Here is a 20,457-nt window from a genome sequence, read left to right as displayed (position 1 = left end):
GGCTCACCATTTGACTGCACCTGATATGACAATCTTTTTGCAGCAGTCATTAAGCAAATGCAGTGGCACACAAGCAAACAGCAATGTCATTAAACAGAAGCAAAACCATTGTTCACTAGGGGGTATTATTTTTGGAAGAAATTGGAAGTAAATGCCCTTGTCCAACAAAGACATGATAAATTGCAGCTGCATAACTGCATGAAGCTGCAAACAGCTGTAAGTGCTGAGTGCCCAAGATGTGGTCAGTGACCAGGGGTGTATGTATGGTAGAGGTCAGAATTTTGAAACCAGGTGGCAGTAGCTTTTTCGGGGTCCTGTCATACATTTGAATAGTTGCTAAGCAACCTGTTGTAAGTCGAGAATTATCTGTATATTGTAGCTGGGTTCTATCCTGGGTGGGATTTAATTTGGCTTCATTTGGGCATATATACATCTACCTACCTAGCTACCTGAAGACCTGGCTCTTTGAGCTCTCTGGCCCAGGCTGAGAATTTTTAACTGGGGTTTTTATTTTTAGGGATAATTTAATCTTTTTAAATTGTTTTTTAACTTTTGTATTTTGTATTGGTTTGATTTTAAAATACCCTGTAAACCGCCCTGAGTCCTTCGGGAAAGGGCGGTATATAAATCTAATAAAATAAAATAAAAATAAATAAATACCTACATATATACATGTGTGTGTGTGTGTGTGTTATTGTTTATTGAAATGATCAAGTGCAGCATTACCTATGTCAAATTATATCATGGTAAGCTCAAAGAGAACAAGAATAGCCTCTTAATGCTCACAATTTATTAGGTTTGGAAACTAGTGTTAAGATTTGTTTTGTATTCATTATTCATATTTATTTCAGAATGACACTATTACAGGTTATGTTCCACTTTTTTCTAGTTTTAAGTACCTTTCATTTGTTTAGAACAAGGCACATATTCTCCTCTGAATGATGTGCAAGTTCACCTTAACTTTTTTGTACTAGCAGAATAGTGATGGAAAGTTACAATCTCTGCTCAGTTCCCATGGTTCTCTAAAGAGGTATCCTTTGATTACTGTGGTTTTATCTAAATTTTTAAAGCAATCTTAATTTTAATTTGTAGACTGGAATATTTCAAATGATTATTAAGAGTGTAATATGTTATAGTACTGATTAATTTAGCTTTGTTTCTTGAAAAAGTCCTTGCAGTTAATTCATTTTGCTGCTTTTGTGGGAAATATTTCTTAAAAACCTGTTTATATAGTAAAGAGTTTACTTTTTTCCCTTCCGAAATATAAAAGGAAAATATTTTTTTACATTTATTTTCTATCAGACCACTAGATGGTAGTCTTGTTACATATTTGTGAAGATTTTTAACCAGCAATATAACTCATATGTGATTATTGTAATTCCAACATTTTAAAGTACTAAGTCTGTTCCTGCTGCCAACTCATTCAGATTATAAATTTCTGTATATGTTTAAGTTTCATACATTTCACATTAACATTTTGTATGAACATTTATTTCAAGGTGATTTAAAATACCACATAGAAAAAGTAAGTTTAAAATAATTCATCTAAATCATTTTTACCATTCAATAGAGCTATCAGATTTGAACTGCAAAAATCCAGTCAGTTACTATAAAGTTTTCTTGTCTTTATTGCCAGATTTTTGTAGCTTTGTCTTTCAGTCATTTGAACTATAAATACCAGTTGATTTCTGAAACAGTTAAAGCACACTGATTGAATGAAGCTGACGTTTGTTCACTGGGATTGCGATTAATACTCAGTATTTCAGGGCTGTGTTGTACTTTTCAGGATAGGAGTATCTGCCTTACAGAGAAGAGGTATCACAATCTGCTTCTGCAAAGTCAGTTATAAGGTCTTAAATTACCCTGTTGATTAAAAAAAATAAGTTACAAAAATAGACCAATAAACAAAAAACCTATTTTCAAAATAGTTGTGTTTTAGGTGGATGGATTTAATTCTCAAAATTCATTTGAATAAATATGCATAGGATCAAACTACAAAGCTTACTGAGTGTTTGCAAAATCAGAGCTCTTCTACCAACTGTACTATGCTTTTGTATTTCTGATCACTGCTTAACAATTTTACATAAATTAATACTATTTAAATGTTTTAAACTTCTGTTATCATTATAGAAAGGAATGAGCATTCAAGCATTTTTCTGAATGAAAGATATTTTTAATTACCACTTTCATTTCCATTTGTAAAAAGAATTAATTACCTAACTAGAAATTCAAGGAATCCTTTATATTTTCAATCCATCACTTGAACTCAAGTGGCTTTAAAAATAAGCTTTTGGCTTTAAGAACATTTAATAGAAAATTTCCCATTATTTTCAGCCAGCCTCACTTTTGACCAGATAAAGTTCTACTGTTACTAAAAATAAGTCTTAATTGTATACAGTAAATGAAAAGAAAATGAGCATTAATTTCTGTGCAGTATCTTCCTGATTTTTTTAGGTACAGTGCTTATGAAATTAACTCATTTTTTATTTCACATTGAGCACTTTTTAATATAAAATACAGTTGCAAGAAAAAGTATGTGAACCCTTTGGGATTACGTGGAGTTTTGCATTAATTGGCCATAAAATGCACTCTAAACATCATGTAAGTCACAACAATAGAAAAACACAGTCTGCTTAAAATAATACTACACAAACATTAGCTGTTGTCATGTTTTAATTGAACATAAGATGGAAACATTCACAGTGTAGGGTGGAAAAAGTGAACCTTTGGACTTAATAACTGGTTGACCCTCCTTTGGTAGCAATAACCTCAACCAAACGTTTCCTGTAGTTGCAGATCTGGAGTAATTTTGGACCACTCCTCTTCATAAAACTGTTTCAGTGTAGCAATATTCATGGGATGTCTGGTGTGAATCACTCTTTTAAGGTCATGCCACAGCATTTCAATCGGGTTGAGGTCAGGACTCTGACTGGGCCACTCCAGAAGGCGTATTCTGTTTTGTTGAAGCCATTGTTTTGTTGAATTACTTGTATGCTTTGGGTCATTGTCCTGTTGCATCACCCATCCTCTGCAGAGTTTCAGTTGGCGGACAGATGGTCGTACGTTTTCCTGCAACATGTCCTGATAAACTCTGGAATTCATTTTCCCATCAATGACAACAATCTGTCCAGGCCCTGAGGCAGCAAAGCAGCCCCAAAACATGATGCTACTGTTGTGATTCAGGGTCAGCCTGTGGGTTCGGCAGTTGGGTCGGATGACTCAGATGAGGGGGAGGAGGGGGGTGTTGAAGAACTTGCTGATGCTGGCTTTGAGGCTCCGCAGAGCCCCCAGCCAGGCCCCTCCTATCTGGTGGAGACCCAGCTGTGTGAGCCTGACAGTGTGGATGAAGATGACCCACAGCTGGCCCTGTTCAAGGACGCCCGACGCAGGAGGCAGTCAAGTAGGAGCAAGCAGAGGAAGGCTGTGGGACTTCTCGGAAGGAGGCAAAGAGAGGCCACGCCCTGAACTCTTTATAAAGGGAATGTTTGGGGGAGGGCTGGTTTGCTGAAAGCAACCGCTCCGATAGTGTTTCAAAGCTCCGGTATCTTGTTTCATGTTTTGTTTGTTTTTGTAATAAATTTGGCAGACGTATTCCAGCCTTTTGCCGTCTGTAAAGGGATTGCCTTTTCTGCAAGGCCAGTAGCAGACTGGTACAGAACAGTTTGCTTTCAGCCTCCCACCCCTTACTAATATTATGGAGCAGCTACGTGCTGAGAATGCCCAGCTCACCCAGCAACTCACTTTGCTGGCAGCTCAGGTGGCTCAACTGCAAGCTCAGGTTCATGCTGCACCCCCACCATCACCCCCACCCAGGAGAAAATGCCAAGTTGCAATGCCGGATAAATTTACAGGCACTCCAGAACTGTTTCCTGCTTTCCTGGGACAATGCCAGCTCTTTATCAGCGTGAGAGCAGCTGATTTCCCCACTGACCAGGATAAGGTGGGGTTTGTGTTAAGCCTTCTTTCGGGTGATGCAGCTCGTTGGGGCACGCCTCTGCTGGCTAAAAACCTAGCCCATTGTTGGACAACTTTGTGGGGTTTTGTGATCATATGCGTCTGATGTATGAGGACCCTATTAAGACGCAGACTGCTACTCGACGTCTGAAAGCTCTGAGGCTGGGTCAACGCCCCCTACAGGGCTATATCAGCGATTTCCGGCTGCTTAGCCAGGATTCCGCCTGGAATGAGGCTGCGCTCGTGGATGCCTTCCAGGATGGATTGTCGGAGGAGATGTTGGATGAGCTGGCCCGTGTGGATATTACCTCAGACCTGAATGGGCTGATCCATCTCTGCCTGCGGATCGATGCTCGGTTGCAGCAGCGAAGGAGTCGCCGTGCCACCCCACAGACCCCTGCCGCCCCTGTTGTGCGTGAGCCCCCAGTTCAAAGGGAGGAGCCAATGGAGCGGGGTGCCGCCAGGTCTCGTCTATCGGTGACTGAAATGAACAGACGACGATCGGGGGGTTGTGTTTTTACTGTGGGGACCCTGGACATTTGGCTGCTTTTTGCCCAAAGAAGCGACAGCGGGCATCAGTGATCGACTCTGCCCCGAGAAAGTCCCCTACTTTTCTGTCGGGAAACGCCCCGAGCCCGATCTAGACGGTGTGATAGATCGGGCGTCCCACAACACTGTGCGACGTCTTTCCGATGCTGCCTGTGGACCTCCACGGCATCTGATATTGGAGGCATGTCTGATCCTTCCTGGCAAGCCAGAGGGGATTCCAGTCCATGCCTTAATTGACTCTGGGGCCACCACAAATTTTATGGACTCAGCATTTGTGGCCAAATGGGCTGTTCCCCAATGCCCGGTGGATCCGCCCATGTTAGTGGAGACTATCGATGGTCGAGTGCTCCTGTCTGGGCTTATTACGGCCGCCACGCAACCATTATGTATGGCCATCAGTTCCCATGTGGAGGCCATCCAGTTCTATATCACCTCAGACCTGCACTTCCCCGTGGTCTTGGGACTGGCGTGGCTCCGGGCGCATGACCCACAGATCTATTGGTCACAGAACTTGGTCACCTTCCCAAGCTTGCAGTGCGTGGACCACTCCCGCCATATTTGTGCCGGCCAGGTGGAGGGTTTCCCAGGGGTTTCCTTGCCTCCCGAACTGTCCGACTTTGCTGATGTGTTCAGCGAGACAGAGGCGGATCAATTACCCCCACACAGGCCCTATGACTGCCCCATTGATTTAGTCCCTGATGCGCCTCTCCCAGTGGGGCGTTTGTACTCCATGTCGCACCCCGAGTTGGCTGCATTGCGGGACTTTCTGGAGAAGAATTTGGCTTGCGGTTTCATCCGGCCCTCATCCTCGCCAGTGTCTGCACCCATGCTCTTTGTCAAAAAGAAGTCAGGCGAATTACGGCTTTGCTACGATTACAGAAAACTCAACACCATCACGGTGCGCAACCGTTACCCGCTGCCCCTCATCCCCGAACTCTTGGACCGACTCCGGGAGGCTAAGATCTTCACGAAACTGGACCTGCGTGGAGCTTACAACCTCGTCAGGGTTCGGCTGGGTGATGAGTGGAAGACGGCGTTTGGTACTCGCTATGGACATTTTGAGTACACGGTGATGCCGTTTGGTCTGACCAACGCCCCCGCTGTGTTTCAGCATTTCATGAATGACATTTTCCGGGATTTGTTGGATCAGTTTGTCGTGATCTACTTGGACGACATCCTGATCTACTCCCCGTCACGTGAGGTGCACCATCAGCATCTCCATCAGGTCCTGCAGCGACTCCGAGAACATCGGCTGTTTGCCAAGTTGGAGAAGTGCCAGTTCTACCGGGTGACCATCGATTTCCTGGGTCACCGCATTTCTCCTGAGGGCATTGCCATGGAGCCGAGTAAGGTTGAGTCTTTGCAGAGTTGGCAACCCCCGCGTCGCGTGAAGGATGTTCAGCGACTTCTTGGATTTGCCAACTATTACCGAACTTTCATCCCTGGGTTTGCTGCCTTGACAGCCCCCCTCACCCGGCTCCTGCAGAAGAAGACTCGGTTCCAGTGGAACGCACCAGAACAACAGGCTTTCCAGACTTTGAAGGAAGCCTTCATGAAGGAGCCCATCTTGAAGCATCCTGACCCGCAACAGCCGTTTGTCGTGGAGGCGGACGCCTCCGACATTGCCATTGGGGCGGTGTTACTCCAGGCAATGACGCCCAGCGGTACCCTCTTCCCTTGCGCGTATCATTCACAAAAACTGAACCCTTCGGAGCGCAATTATACAATCTGGGAGAAGGAGCTGCTGGCCATCAACGCGGCCGAGGCCTGGAGGCATCATCTGGAGGGAGCGCGGCATCAAATCGAGGTCCGGACGGACCATAAGAATCTGGAAAGCCTGCAGACCGCTCGGAAATTGAACCAACGCCAGATCCGGTGGTCTCTTTTCTTTGCGAGGTTTGACTTCCGGGTTCGGTACATACCTAGCGGGCACAATCAAAGAGCGGATGCTCTGTCCAGGAAGCCTGAATATTCCCGAGTGGAAGACAAGCTTCTGCCCAGGAAAGTGATCCCCGTCGAGTCTTTTGCTGCGGTACGGGAGCCAGTTGATATACGGGCTCGGATCCGGGAGGCACAGCAGCAGGAGGTGTGGGTGGCTCAGCGGAAGGAGGAGGTGGGGCCAGATTCTCCTTGGACGGTCACGGATGGACTCTTGTATTATCGTGACCGGCTCTATGTTCCGAGAGGGCCACTCAGGGGACTCATCCTCAGCCATTGTCAGAATAACCCAGCAGCGGGGCATTTTGGCCTGTTCAAGACCCTGAACCTGGTCTCCCGTACCTTCTGGTGGCCCCGATTCCAACACGACGTCCAGTCCTATGTCACCTCCTGCATCCCATGCAGGCAGGCCAAGTCAGCGACAGGGGCCCCGCCTGGATTACTGCAGCCCTTGCCAACACCCAAAAGACCCTGGGGGGCTGTGTCCATGGACTTTCTGACGGATTTACCCCCATCCTCTGGTTTTACAACAGTGTATATGGTGGTGGACATGCTGACCAAGATGGCGCACTTCATCCCCTGTCGCGGCTTACCGTCAGCCTGCGCCACTAGTCGTATGTTCATTCAGCAGGTGTTTCGGCTGCACGGCCTCCCTGATAGAGTCGTCTCTGATAGGGGGGCCCAGTTTACAGCCCGCTTCTGGCAGGAGTTGATGCATGCGTTGGATATCAAGTTTTGCCTCTCGTCCGCGCATCATCCTCAAACTGACGGGGGAAACGAGAAGGTCATCAGTATCCTGGAACAATATCTGCGCTGCTACGTCAATCTGCAGCAAAACAATTGGGTGGACTATCTGGCCATAGCTGAGTTTGCATTTAACAATTCGCAGCACACCTCCACACAGATGACACCGTTCTTGGCCAATGTGGGATATCACCCCCGGTTTTTCCCCCTTTCTCCCGTGGACTCACCGGAGCCGGCAGCGAACGACTTCATGGCAGAGTTACAGGCAATCCATCGATTGGTGCGACGTCAGTTAGAGAAGGCCAAGGCCGATTACAAAAGGTTTGCTGATCGGTCAAGACGGGATACGCCTCCACTATTGGTGGGGGATCGGGTCTGGTTGTCCACCAGGAACCTACCGTCAACACGGCCAGTGAGAAAGTTAGATCACCAATATTTAGGACCGTTCCCAGTCGAGGCTGTCATCAATCCGGTCGCCTATCGCTTAACTCTGCCACGTTCCCTGCGCGTGCACCCAGTCTTTCATTGGTCTCTGTTGGTCCCCGAGCAACCGGCTTGTCCACTCCGCCAAGCGGAACCTCCCCCATCAGGACCTCGTGATGGAGGCAGCACCCCCGAGTACGAGGTCACCAGCATCAGGGATTCCCGTTGGCTGAAAGGTCGTTTCCAGTACCTGATTGAATGGAAAGGTTACGGACCAGAGGACTTCACCTGGGAAGATGCGACCGCCGTTCATGCCCCTGCGTTGGTGACTGCTTTTCATGAACAATTCCCATCCCGACCGCATCCGGATCGGCAGCCCCGGGGGAAGGGCCCTGCGGTGCGGGATAGTGTTGTGATTCAGGGTCAGCCTGTGGGTTCGGCAGTTGGGTCGGATGACTCAGATGAGGGGGAGGAGGGGGGTGTTGAAGAACTTGGTGATAATGGCTTTGAGGCTCCGCAGAGCCCCCAGCCAAGCCCCTCCTACCTGGTGGAGACCCAGCTGTGTGAGCCTGACAGTGTGGATGAAGATGACCCACAGCTGGCCCTGTTCAAGGACGCCCGACGCAGGAGGCAGTCAAGTAGGAGCAAGCAGAGGAAGGCTGTGGGACTTCTCGGAAGGAGGCAAAGAGGCCACGCCCTGAACTCTTTATAAAGGGAATGTTTGGGGGAGGGCTGGTTTGCTGAAAGCAACCGCTCCGATAGTGTTTCAAAGCTCCGGTATCTTGTTTCATGTTTTGTTTGTTTTTGTAATAAATTTGGCAGACGTATTCCAGCCTTTTGCCGTCTGTAAAGAGGTTGCCTTTTTTGCAAGGCCGGTAGCAGGCTGGTACAGAACAGCTACCTCTGCCATGTTTTACAGTGGGGATGAGGTTTTGATGTTGGTGTGCTGTACCTTTTTTCTCCACACATAGTGTTGTGTGTTTTTCCCAAACAACTCAATTTTGGTTTCATCTGTCCACAGTATATTTTGCCAGTAGTGCTGTGGAACATCCAGGTGCTCTTTTGCAAACTTCAAACGTGCTGCAATATTTTTTTGGGGACAGCAGTGGCTTCCTCCGTGGTGTCCTCCCATTTACTTCATTCTTCTTTAATGTTTTCCTTATTGTAGATGTGTCAACAAAAATGTTAGCATGTGCCAGAGATTTCTGTAGGTCTTTAGCTGACACTCTAGGATTCCTCTTTACCTCATTTAAGCATTATGCGCTGTGCTCTTGCAGTCATTTTTACAGGATGACCATGCCTAGGGAGAGTAGCAACAGTGCTAAACTTTCTCCATTTGTAGACAGTCGTCTTACCGTGGACACATGAACATCAAGGCTTTTGGAGATACTTTTGTAACCCTTTCCAGCTTCACGCAAGTCAACAATTCTGGATAGTAGGTCTTCTGAGAGCTCTTTTCTGCGAGGCATGGTTCACATCAGACAGTGCTTCTTGAGACCAATAAACCCAAAACATGTGTGTGTTTTTAAAGGGCAGGACAGCTGTCAGCAACACATCCAAGATCATCACACTGATTGGAGTCAAGGTTGGCTGACTCCTGGCTCCAATTAGCTCTTGGAGAAGTCATTAGGCTAGGGGTTCATATACTTTTTCCACCCTGCACTGTGAATGTTTCCATCTTATGTTCAATTAAAACATGACAACAGCTAATGTTTGCGTAGTATTATTTTAAGCAGACTGTGTTTTTCTATTGTTGTGACTTACATGACGTTTAGAGCGCATTTTATGGCCAATTCATGCAAAACTCCATGTAATCCCAAAGGGTTCACATACTTTTTCTTGCAACTGTATAATACATTAAATGTGACGATGCATGCTAAATAAGGTGTGGACTTTGTGTGCAAAATATCACAGTCAACTTCTACATTCATATAGTAACAGTAATCCTGAAGAAATTTATTAGAGAGAACTCTTCATCCAGAAAATTTAAATCAGGCTTTGTTTATTGAATGGATGAATGTTTAATTTCAACAATAGCTAAAAATTAAATAAGATTAGTAGACATAAAAATGGTATGCTGTTTTGTGCTCTTGAAAAAGTCTTTTATATCCAATATTCAGTCCAGTTGTAGACTAGAATACGCTATTTCCTTTGGCTGGAACATTACGTGGAGGTTTTATGTTATATGCTAAGGGTAATGTTTAAAAAGGGATGGGGAAAAGGTGCCCATTTCTGGAAGATTTTTTTTTAAAAAAAATTCTTACGTTTAGGATACAATGGTATCTTAAACACTTACAGTGTTTATGATTTTTTATTTATTTTTATTTTAATTCCATTTATATCCCGCCCTTCTCCGAAGACTCAGGGCGGCTTACAAGCTTAGCAGTAGCCTTCATTCTATGTATATGCCTGCTTGTTAGGGCTTTCACACACACCCCAAGCGGCATTATTACAAAGTCAGCTTAATTGCCCCCAACAATCTGGGTCCTCATTTTACCTACCTCGGAAGGATGGAAGGCTGAGTCAACCTTGAGCCTGGTGGGACTCGAACCTGCACTAATTGCAGGCAGCTGGTGTTACTTAAGGAGGCATTAGCCCACTGCTCCACCAAGTTTGCCTAGTTTGCCTAGTTTGTCTCTTAACCTCCCTTTTTTCTTTACTTCTTTATATATTTATTTTCTTATTTCTTTTTTGCTTCTACTTTTTATTCTTTCATACTATTTTCTTTGATTTTTTGAGTTTAATTTACATTAATTTTTACTGTTGTAATCAAAATCCTTACTAAAAATTATAGAGTTTTGATTTTACATAGCCTGTGAAATAAATGCATCATTGTCATTGAAGTAAAAGTTCAGTTTGCGTATTATTTTACAAGTGATAGCTGGAATCAAGAGTTATATTTGATGTACTATAAGCATGAAGCTTCTGTTTTTCCTTTGGTGACAATAATATACACATCTTGCAAGTAGGAAAGCATTTCTAAGAGTAGCATTCTGCGAGAAAGTAAAAAAAACACAGTGGAAGTGATTCACATTTAATGCTGGTCTCTCTGTTGTCATTTAGAATCTCATGTCATACTGTGATTTCCAGGAGAGATCCAAGAAACATTTTTTGCAACTAGAAATTACCACATGCACTGACAAAAGACTCTTGAAGTATTCAGATTTTGAATATCAAAATGTTAACTATCACAGAAAGAAATTTGTTTATTTTTTTTCCTTTTGTCCCTTCCCCAAAGATACTTGGAATATTTTATAAGCTGTTTCTGAAACTTTAAAAGGCCCTTTAGATTGTGAGAATGAAGGGTTTGCTTGGGGAATGAATTAAATGAAATATCCCTTCTCTGAGCATCCTAAAGGTAACAGATTGTAAGAATTACACTGGGTAGTTTTTCATGATTTCTCCCCTTTCCTAGCAATTAGTAGTTTTCATCCCACTTTTTGAGAAGGCATTTCAGTTCTATAAAATATTGTTCATCTCCAATCGCTAATGCTTAAATCTCACAAAGACAAACAATTGTAGGCCTTATTTTAGTAGAATCCCTAAAAAGCGCTCATAAGAAAAGAAGCAGTTCCCAATCCAAATTAGTGTCCTGTGATATCTGAAAAGGCAACTATTTGGTATGCTCTCAAATTTATAGCAAATCTAGGAAAAGCTAACAATGTTTTAATGATTTCTAATTAATGGCTATGTGATGTCTTTTTTCTGATTTTGACAGCAAACAAAAAAGTATGTAAACTGTAGAGAACTGTAGAGTAATCAACAGTAAACTTCAAGCTATTAAAACAAATTGTTGATTGTTGCAAGTTATTGAAGCTTCTAGATTTTTTAAAGAATGAGTCGGGAAGAATGAATGGGGGTAGTTCTGTTATTAGAGAAGTGCCTACCTAGGTACTTGGGTACTAGGTTTGGCTTTCCTCAGCCTTTCTGCACTTGCAAGCATCCCTAGCCCTTTTCCTCAGCCTGGCTGCACTCAGATGCATGCACCCACACACATACACATCCATGTTCCATTGCTCCCTGCAATCACACACATTGCATCCTCTTTATCTGGTCTCCCCTGTTCACACATACATTGCTTACGCCCTCTTTCCCTGGCCTTTCTGCTACAGCATGTACTCTGCTCCCTAGTTTCCCAGACTTTCTGAGTTTGCACTGTACAAAGCACACACTCTTCCAACTCATGCATGCCCTTTGCTGGACCTCACAGGGCCTTTACCATCAATACCCCAAACCCTGTGTTATTTTAGTACTCCTTTCCTGAGACACTCTCTGCTGTTCCCTTAATGAGCTGCACATCTTAGGTAATGACAACAGCCAGTACTGGCTGGATTGCCATTGCTAAGTGATGTGGTCATGTGATGTCACACATTATTCCAATATCTGAGGGGGTGCCACAAGGTAGAGGGGGTCAGGTTGTTCACCAGAGCACCAGAGGGAAGGACAAGAAACAATGATTGGAAACTGATCAAAGAGAGAAGCGACCTGGAATTAAGGAGAAACTTCCTGACAGTGAGGATAGTCGTCAGGAATTGTGCTGATTAATTAGCAGGGGTCCTGACAAGGATTTTTAACATCTCCTTGCAAACGGCATGTGTACCATCGTGCTTGAAAGCAACTACCATTGTCCCAGTCCCCAAGAAAACTGCAGTTGAGTGCCTGAATGACTACAGACCTATTGCATTAACGTCTGTAGTCATGAAATGCTTCGAAAGATTGGTTCTCCAACATCTTAGGTCATGCCTCCCACTGGACTTTGATAAACATCAATTTACCTACAGGGGAAATAGGTCGAGAAATGATGCCATAGCTACTGCTTTACACTCTGTGGCAAGTCATCTCGAGAGACCTGGAAGTTATGTCAGGATGCTTTTTGTTGACTACAGCTCGGCTTTCAACACCATTTTGCCGAGCATTCTCATCGAGAAGCTGACTGACTTGAAATTCTCTCCCGCCATCTGCGATTGGATTCAAGACTTTCTTAGGGATCGGTTACAAACAGTGAGGGTCGGGTCTGCTTTGTCCACCCCCCTGAAGCTTTGCACCGGCACACCACAGGGCTGTGTGCTTAGCCCCTACCTGTACTCTTTATACACTTATGATTGTGTATCATCTGACCCATCCACTGCGATAATCAAGTTCGCAGATGATACAACTGTGGTGGGTCTTATTACAGGTGGGGATGAGACAGCATATAGGGCGGAGGTACAAAAACTATCCATATGGTGTAGTAACAACAACTTGCACCTAAACATCGGCAAGACGAAAGAGATGGTGTTAGACTTCCAGAGGAAAAAGGAGGAACCTGCCCCACTTTACATCTGGGAGGACTGTGTGGAGAGAGTTTCCTCCTTTAAATTTCTGGGAGTCTACCTCTGTGAAGATCTGACCTGGAAAGTTAACACAACCCAGGTGGCTAGAAAGGCCCAACAGAGGCTTCACTTTCTTAGGGTCTTGCAGAAGAACAGGGTAGAACAACGGCTAATGACCCTCTTTTACCGGTCTACTATAGAGAGCGTCCTCTCGTATGGTTATTGTGGTTTGGTATGCTGGTCTGACAGCCGCGGACAGGAAAGTATTGCAGAGGGTAGTGAGCACAGCGCAAGACATTGTGGGCTGTTCCCTGACACTACTGGATGACATCGCCAGGGCTCGTTGCCTTGGAAGACTGAGGAAGATTCTCAGGGATGACTCACACCCTGGATGGTATCTCTTTACTCTCCTACCATCGGGTAGGAGATATAGGAGTATAGCCAGCCGTACCAACAGGCTGAAAAACAGCTTTTATCCGTAGGCTGTTAGGCTTTTGAATGGGATATCTCTGTGAACTTACGCAGAATTGACTTGGGAGGCCAGTGTGTGGTGTAGTTGCTTCACATGGTGTGGTAGGATGGAGGGTTTGTTGTCACTGTTTGTTGTGGGGAGAGAGCATGGGGGGAGGCTCAGCTAATCTCAATGTACACATGTTGTACTTTGACAATAAAGGTTGATTATTATTATTATTATTATTATTATTATTATTATTATTATTATTATTATTATTATTTATTATTTATTATTATTATTATTATCTACCAGTGGAATAGATAACTTTTAGAAAATAGAGTAACATTATAATTAAATAGATAAGATATTAGACTTTGGTATGAAAAGGAAAAAGGGAGAAGTGAAGAAGTTAAGATAAGGGAAGCTTTTGGTCACCTAAATATAAAGTACTTGGAAATCATAAATAATAGTGTTTTCTTGAATATTGGTGGGAAATTAAAGTTTGGCAGGGGAAGCAATAAGAGGATATTGTTTATACAAGGACATTAAGTGCAAGCACAATCAAGATACTGTATGTATAGGCTAAAAATATTGATAAATGTAACAAAGGTGTTTCTACTTAGTTGAAAATAAGAATTGTGTTTGCCCAATATGAGATAACAGATATTATTGGAAAGAGAGAGGAAGTATTTGATGTTCTAATATTAGACTTAAACTAAAAAATTATGTATATTACTGAATTATTGGTTAACCCAGACAACACTTCTAATGTTTTTGATTTCTTAGGGGATACTATCAATTAGACAATTGAAAATGGTGGAAAATCGATAACTTTTAGAAAACAGCAATATTATAATCAAATAGATAATATATGTAACCAGAATATTAGACTTTAGTATGAAAAGGAAAAAATGGAGAAGTTGAGATAAGGGAAACTTTTGATCACCTAAACATATAATACTTGGAAATCATAAATTTACTTTGAATATTGATGGGAAATTAAAGCCTGGAAAAAAAGCAATAACAGGACATTGATTGTATACAAGGATTAAGTGCAAATGCAATTAAGATATGTATAAGCTAAAAATTATTGATAACTGTAACAAAGATGTTTTTATTTAGATGATAACAATAAGAATTGTATTAGCCTAATATTTATTTTATTTTTATTTTAATTCCATTTATATTCTGCCCTTCTCCAAAGACTCAGGGCGGCTTACAAGCTTAGCAGTAGCCTTCATTCTATGTATATGCCTGCTTATTAGGGCTTTCATACACCCCCCAAGCGGCATTATTACAAAGTCAGCTTAATTGCCCCCAACAATCTGGGTCCTCATTTTACCCACCTCGGAAGGACGGAAGGCTGAGTCAACCTTGAGCCTGGTGGGATGCGAACCTGCAATGATTGCAGGCAGCTGATATGAGATAACTGTCAGAATCCATTTACAGGTGAAACTCGAAAAATTAGAATATCATGCAAAAGTTCATTTATTTCAGTAATGCAACTTAAAAGGGGAAACTAATATATGAGATAGACTCATAACATGCAAAGCAAGATAGTTCAAGCTATGATTTGTTGTAATTGTGATGATTATGGCTTATAGCTCATGAAAACCCCAAATCCACTATCTCAGAAAATTAGAATATTGTGAAAAGGTGAAATATTCTAGGCTCAAAGTGTCCCACTCTAATCAGCTAATTAAGCCATAACACCTGCAAAGGGTTCCTGAGCCTTTAAATGTTCTCTCAGTCTGGTTCAGTAGGAATCACAATCATGGAGAAGACTGATGACCTGACAGTTGTGCAGAAAACCATCATTGACACCCTCCATAAGGAGGGAAAGACTCAAAAGGTGATTGCAAAAGAAGTTGGATGTTCCCAAAGTGCTGTATCAAAGCACATTAATAGAAAGTTATGTGGAAGGGAAAAGTATGGAAGAAAAAGGTGCGCAAGCAGCAGGGATGACCGCAGCCTGGAGAGGATTGTCAGGAAAAGGCCATTCAAAAGTGTTGGGGACTTTCACAAGGAGTGGACTGAGGCTGGAGTCAGTGCATCAAGAGCCACCATACACAGACGGATCCTGGACATGGGCTTCAAATGTCCTATTCCTCTTGTCAAGCCGCTCCTGAACAACAAACAACGTCAGAATCGTCTTACTTGGGCTAAAGAAAAACAGACCTGGTCTGTTGATCAGTGGTCCAAAGTCCTCTTCTGATGAAAGTAACTTTTGCATCTCATTTGGAAACCAAGGACCCAGAGTCTGGAGGAAGAATGGAGAGGCGCACACTGCAAGATGCTTGAAGTCCAGTGTGAAGTTTCCACAGTCTGGGTTGATTTGGGGAGCCATGTCATCTGCTGGTGTTGGTCCACTGTGCTTCATTAAGTCCAGGGTCAACGCAGCCGTCTACCAGGAGATTTTGGAGCACTTCATGCTTCCTTCCACAGACGAGCTTTATGGGAATGCTGACTTCATTTTCCAGCAGGACTTGGCACCTGCCCACACTGCCAAAAGCACCAAAACCTTTTTCAATGACTGGGATTACTATGCTTGATTGGCCAGCAAACTCGCCTGACCTGAACCCCATACAGAATCTATGGGGCATTGCCAAGAGAAAGATGAGACATGAGATCGAACAATGCAGAAGAGCTGAAGGCCACTATTGTAGCATCCTGGTGTTCCATAATACCTCAGCAGTGCCACAGGCTGATAGCTTCCATGCCACGCCGCATTGAGGCAGTAATTGCTGCAAAAGGGGCCCAAACCAAGTACTGAGTACATATGCATGCTTATACTTTTCAGAGGTCCGATATTGTTCTATGTACACTCCTTGTTTTATTGATTGCACATAATATTCTAATTTTCTGAGATTGTGGATTTGGGGTTTTCATGGCCTGTACACCATAATCATCACAATTATGACAAATCATGGCTTGAACTATCTTGCTTTGCATGTAATGAGTCTATCTCATATATTAGTTTCCCCTTTTAAGTTGCATTACTAAAATAAATGAACTTTTGCACGATATTCTAATTTTTTGAGTTTCACCTGTATATCCCATTCCTAAATCCCTATCTGTATACCCCCGAATCTCACACCCCTCACTGGATTCTGCCATTCTCAAGGAGGAGGAGAGAAGATATTAATTGGCCATCCCTATCCATTAGATGCAAGGTTGTTTATTCAGCCTGCCTGGAGGCCGTCATCAAAGACCAGTGAAAGAACCTTTGAACTGAGAAGAACAAAGAAAGGGTGGGGAAGAGATTCTGGTTTGTATCTCCGATTGGAATCTGAAGGGGAGGAAGTAAATGTCGTAAAGGCATGGAAGATCCCTTTTCCCATGGAAGGTTTTCACACCTGAACCTTAATTGATCCAGGACTGACCAAATGGACTGAGGGGAGGGGTTTTTACTCCAGGACACTTTAAAAGTATCAATCTGCAACACAGTTTCCAGATCCTGTCTAGATTTTCCACTGACAATCATGTTTTAGTAAAAGTTCCTGCTTGGACAATCCTGTCTCCAAGAGTTCTTCTTTCCTAAGACGTAGATTGGGGTGGGTCCTAACAATAACAGTTATTAATGGAAAAAAGAGGAAATATCTGATGTTGTAACATGAGATTTATACTAAAGATTTATGTATACTATTGAACTATTGATTAACCCAGTCATTATGTTGCTTTTTAAATATGCAGCTGTAAAAAGAGAAAATCAATAAAATGTTTTTTTAAAAAAAACAGTGGAATAGCTTGCCCCCAGAAATCGAGAGCGCTTCATCACTGGAAATTTTTAAGAAGAAACTAGACAGTCACCTGTCAGAAGATATAGGTTCTCTTGTTTGAGCAGGGGGCTGGATTATTCCTATTCTATTCTATTCTATTCTATTCTATTCTATTCTATTCTATTCTATTCTATGCTATTCTATTCTATTCTATCCTATTCCAACTGCAATACTTAGTGACAGCAACCCCAGCAAATTACAGTTATAACTTGAGGACTACCTATAATACGCTTTATAGCATAAGGCCTGATTATTTGAGGTAGCACCAGTGGTGGGTTTCAGCCGGTTTGCACCAGTTCGACAGAACCAGTAGCTAATTTTTTGTTGAAATTGGCAAACCGACTGAAGCCCTAGCCCTTTTTCGCAAGGCCCAGAACTGCATGGATGCCACTTCTGGAAGTGGGCCATGGTGGTCCAGGCCCAGAACGGATTTCCAGAAATAGTGTCCACGCATTGTTCATGTATTTGAATCACACCACTGGGTAGCGCCTCTCTCTAATAGTGTCTGCTATCCACTAAGGCTGAGCAGAATGGATGTACTTGGGGGGGTCTCCTCAATTATAAAGTGTCAAAGGCCTCAGTGGCATGTCTTCCCTGTTCTGGCATTAATTCTCTCGAACAGCATTGTTTTTATTGCTTCCCTCCTGATGATGTTCAGAAAGGCATTAAAAACCTGGCTGTCCTCCCAGGCCTTGAAGCAGAATGTAGATGAGCCATGATAAGATTTATTTTTTTAAAAAAAATATCTATGGTTTCCTGGATGCATTTCATCTACTTCCCTTTTTTTAGTCAATTTGACATTAGCCTTAAACAAACAAATGAATTAATTAATGTTCAGAACATTAACAACATTTAGATTAAGAGTGGGGTAGCATTTTGAGCAAATTTCTGTTTAGAATGGTTAGCCCCTTGTGCAGTTAATATTGGTGCCACTAAATTAATTTAAATGTAATTAAACTGGAAGAAAAAATGCTTCTGGAAAGTAAGGTTTGTCTTAGGATGGTTTCTTGTTTGATAAATGCAGTTAGCAGTTGTATCTCCATTATCCCAGAGAGGTTTAAAATGTGGTATCTTGTTACTTTGGAATCTGTTTAATAAAGCACAGCTTTTGCTTTACAGTAAGCTTCATAATTCAGTGCTTACTCATTCCTTTGCCACTGCTATTTATTCCAACTACTCTTGGAAATTACTTCATCAATCCATGATTCTTGTTTACTTTTGGCTTAGTAAGAACTTTACATTTTGGCACAACAAATTTTATGTATGTATGTATATATGTATGTTTGTTTTCTGAGGTTTTCGCGGGTGTTTGTATGTAGATCTTTGGTCATTCGGGTTTTTCCCCACGTAGAATTGAAGGTATAAGAGCAACGTTTTGACAAAATCTCATCTGTCATCCTCAGGCTGGTGGCTTCAGCTTCGTTCTTCTGGGAGAAGTGTGTGGTAGTGGCTGTTTGTTCTTCTTTTTGTATGTATATATGTATGTATATTTACACAAATATGAGCTGCCACTGCTGTGGCTACTGCCTGTAGATGGCCTTGGGCTAGGCTGAAACAGGAAATAAGATTTGTCCCGTGTCTGGGACCAAGCAAGTGCATTCAAAATACTTAACAAACATTTAACACATATCTCCCTTGCTTCTCAGCTAACAGAGAGAGAGAGAGAGAGCCTGTGGCCTAGGGGTTAAAACAACTGCTTAAGATGCAGTCGGCCCAGGTTCGAATCTCAGAAGGGTATGGCTGACTGATGAGAACAAATAAGTTTGAAATTGATCATATCTGTCTCCCTTTATTCTTTGTTAGCAAGCCAAAAAATTTACACAAATATGAGCTGCCACTGCTATGGCTACTGCCTGTAGATGGCCTTGGGCTAGGCTGAAACAGGAAATAGGATTTGTCCCGTGTCTGGGACCAAGCAAGTGCATTCAAAATACTTAACAAACATTTAGCATATATGTATATATATATATGTATGTGTGTGTGTATATATATGTGTGTGTGTGTGTGTGTGTGTGTGTGTGTGTGTGTATGTGTGTGTGTGTGTGTGTGTTACTATTATCAAAAAAGTTCTCATGAATATTTATCAATCATTTAATCTTAGATATATGTTCCTAGCATGTTATGATCAATTTATTTCTTTTTACCTAACTTTGAAGAAGGGGAAAAATTGGAAACTTAAGTATGTAAAGTAGAACAAAAAATCCAAATTTCTAAATAGTCAAGATTACCAAACATGAGATCCCCTGATGTTTATATAAACTTTTAGTATGTATCTACTTGTTATGCTTTAATGTTTTCATAATGATAATAAATAAGATAGAGCCATTTAGTATATTACAAATGTTTTTATAGAGCTCAGCTGCTGAATACGTTCATTATTACTTAGAATTAACAGTAATGGGGGACATCTGTTGTGTACATATGCCATTCAAGAAGAAGTGCATATTGAGAGCTGATGCAAATTTGTTAAATATGTGCCTTTTATAAAATGCTAATTTGTCATTTTTAAGCTTCTCCTAAAAGGAATACTGCATTTCATTTATATGGCTTCTCTTTCAGCATAGTTAAAAGAACATTTTTTTCCTCACTTTAAATGTTAAATGTTTTAACTTTCCCTCAAGGCTTACATTTTTCCTGCCTTTTACCTGTTTATATATATATTAAGTTGGGACCCTTTTTCTGGTTTTGGAAGAAGAGTAGAATATATGTTTTTAAATGAAGCATTATACTTAGTTTATCAACTTATTTCATAATATAGAATTGCATATTGATAATGTTGTACTTTATCTTATCATACCTTTTAAATGATTGAAGTAGATTCTATTTTATTCAAAAGAAAGAAAGACTATCTTTCCCCAAATTGAACAGGCTTAGCTTTGCTGAAAATATGATATGCATGCAGAAAAGGACTTTTCCCCACTGTCATATCATCCTTTTTGGTAGGGGAGTAATTTTAAATGTAGCTGGGCATGGGAATGTTCTATTTTCAGTAAATATATAAGAAATTTAGCCTAGTCAATACACTAAGTCAGTGGTTCTCAACCTGTGGTCCACGGGTCTGCGAACCATTGAAGAGAAGTAATGATTTAAATCTTAAATCTTGATGGCCTGTGGCCACAAAAGGTATTTGAAGGGGGTCCATGGTAAAGAAAAGAAATTATTATTATTATTATTATTATTATTATTATTATTATTATTATTATTATTATTATTATTATTTGTATACCGCCCTTCTCCCGAAGGACTCACTGGACAAAGTAATTCAACAGAAAGACATTTCTTAGACTACATTTGCTGAAAATAG

The 20,457-nt window shown here is 42.0% G+C and overlaps 1 protein-coding gene across 1 annotated transcript in view; it reads left to right on the top strand.

Annotated features, from left to right (window-relative positions):
- The window catches only part of CDC73 (cell division cycle 73), a 146,313-nt gene that overhangs the window by 30,164 nt on the left and 95,692 nt on the right, over positions 1–20,457 (top strand). The window lies entirely within an intron of this gene.

The sequence above is a fragment of the Vipera ursinii genome (assembly GCF_947247035.1).
Source record: "Vipera ursinii genome assembly, chromosome: 3".
NCBI lineage: Eukaryota > Metazoa > Chordata > Lepidosauria > Squamata > Viperidae > Vipera > Vipera ursinii.
Note: the sequence above shows the minus strand (reverse complement) of the source record. Positions and strands in the feature narration are given on the sequence as shown.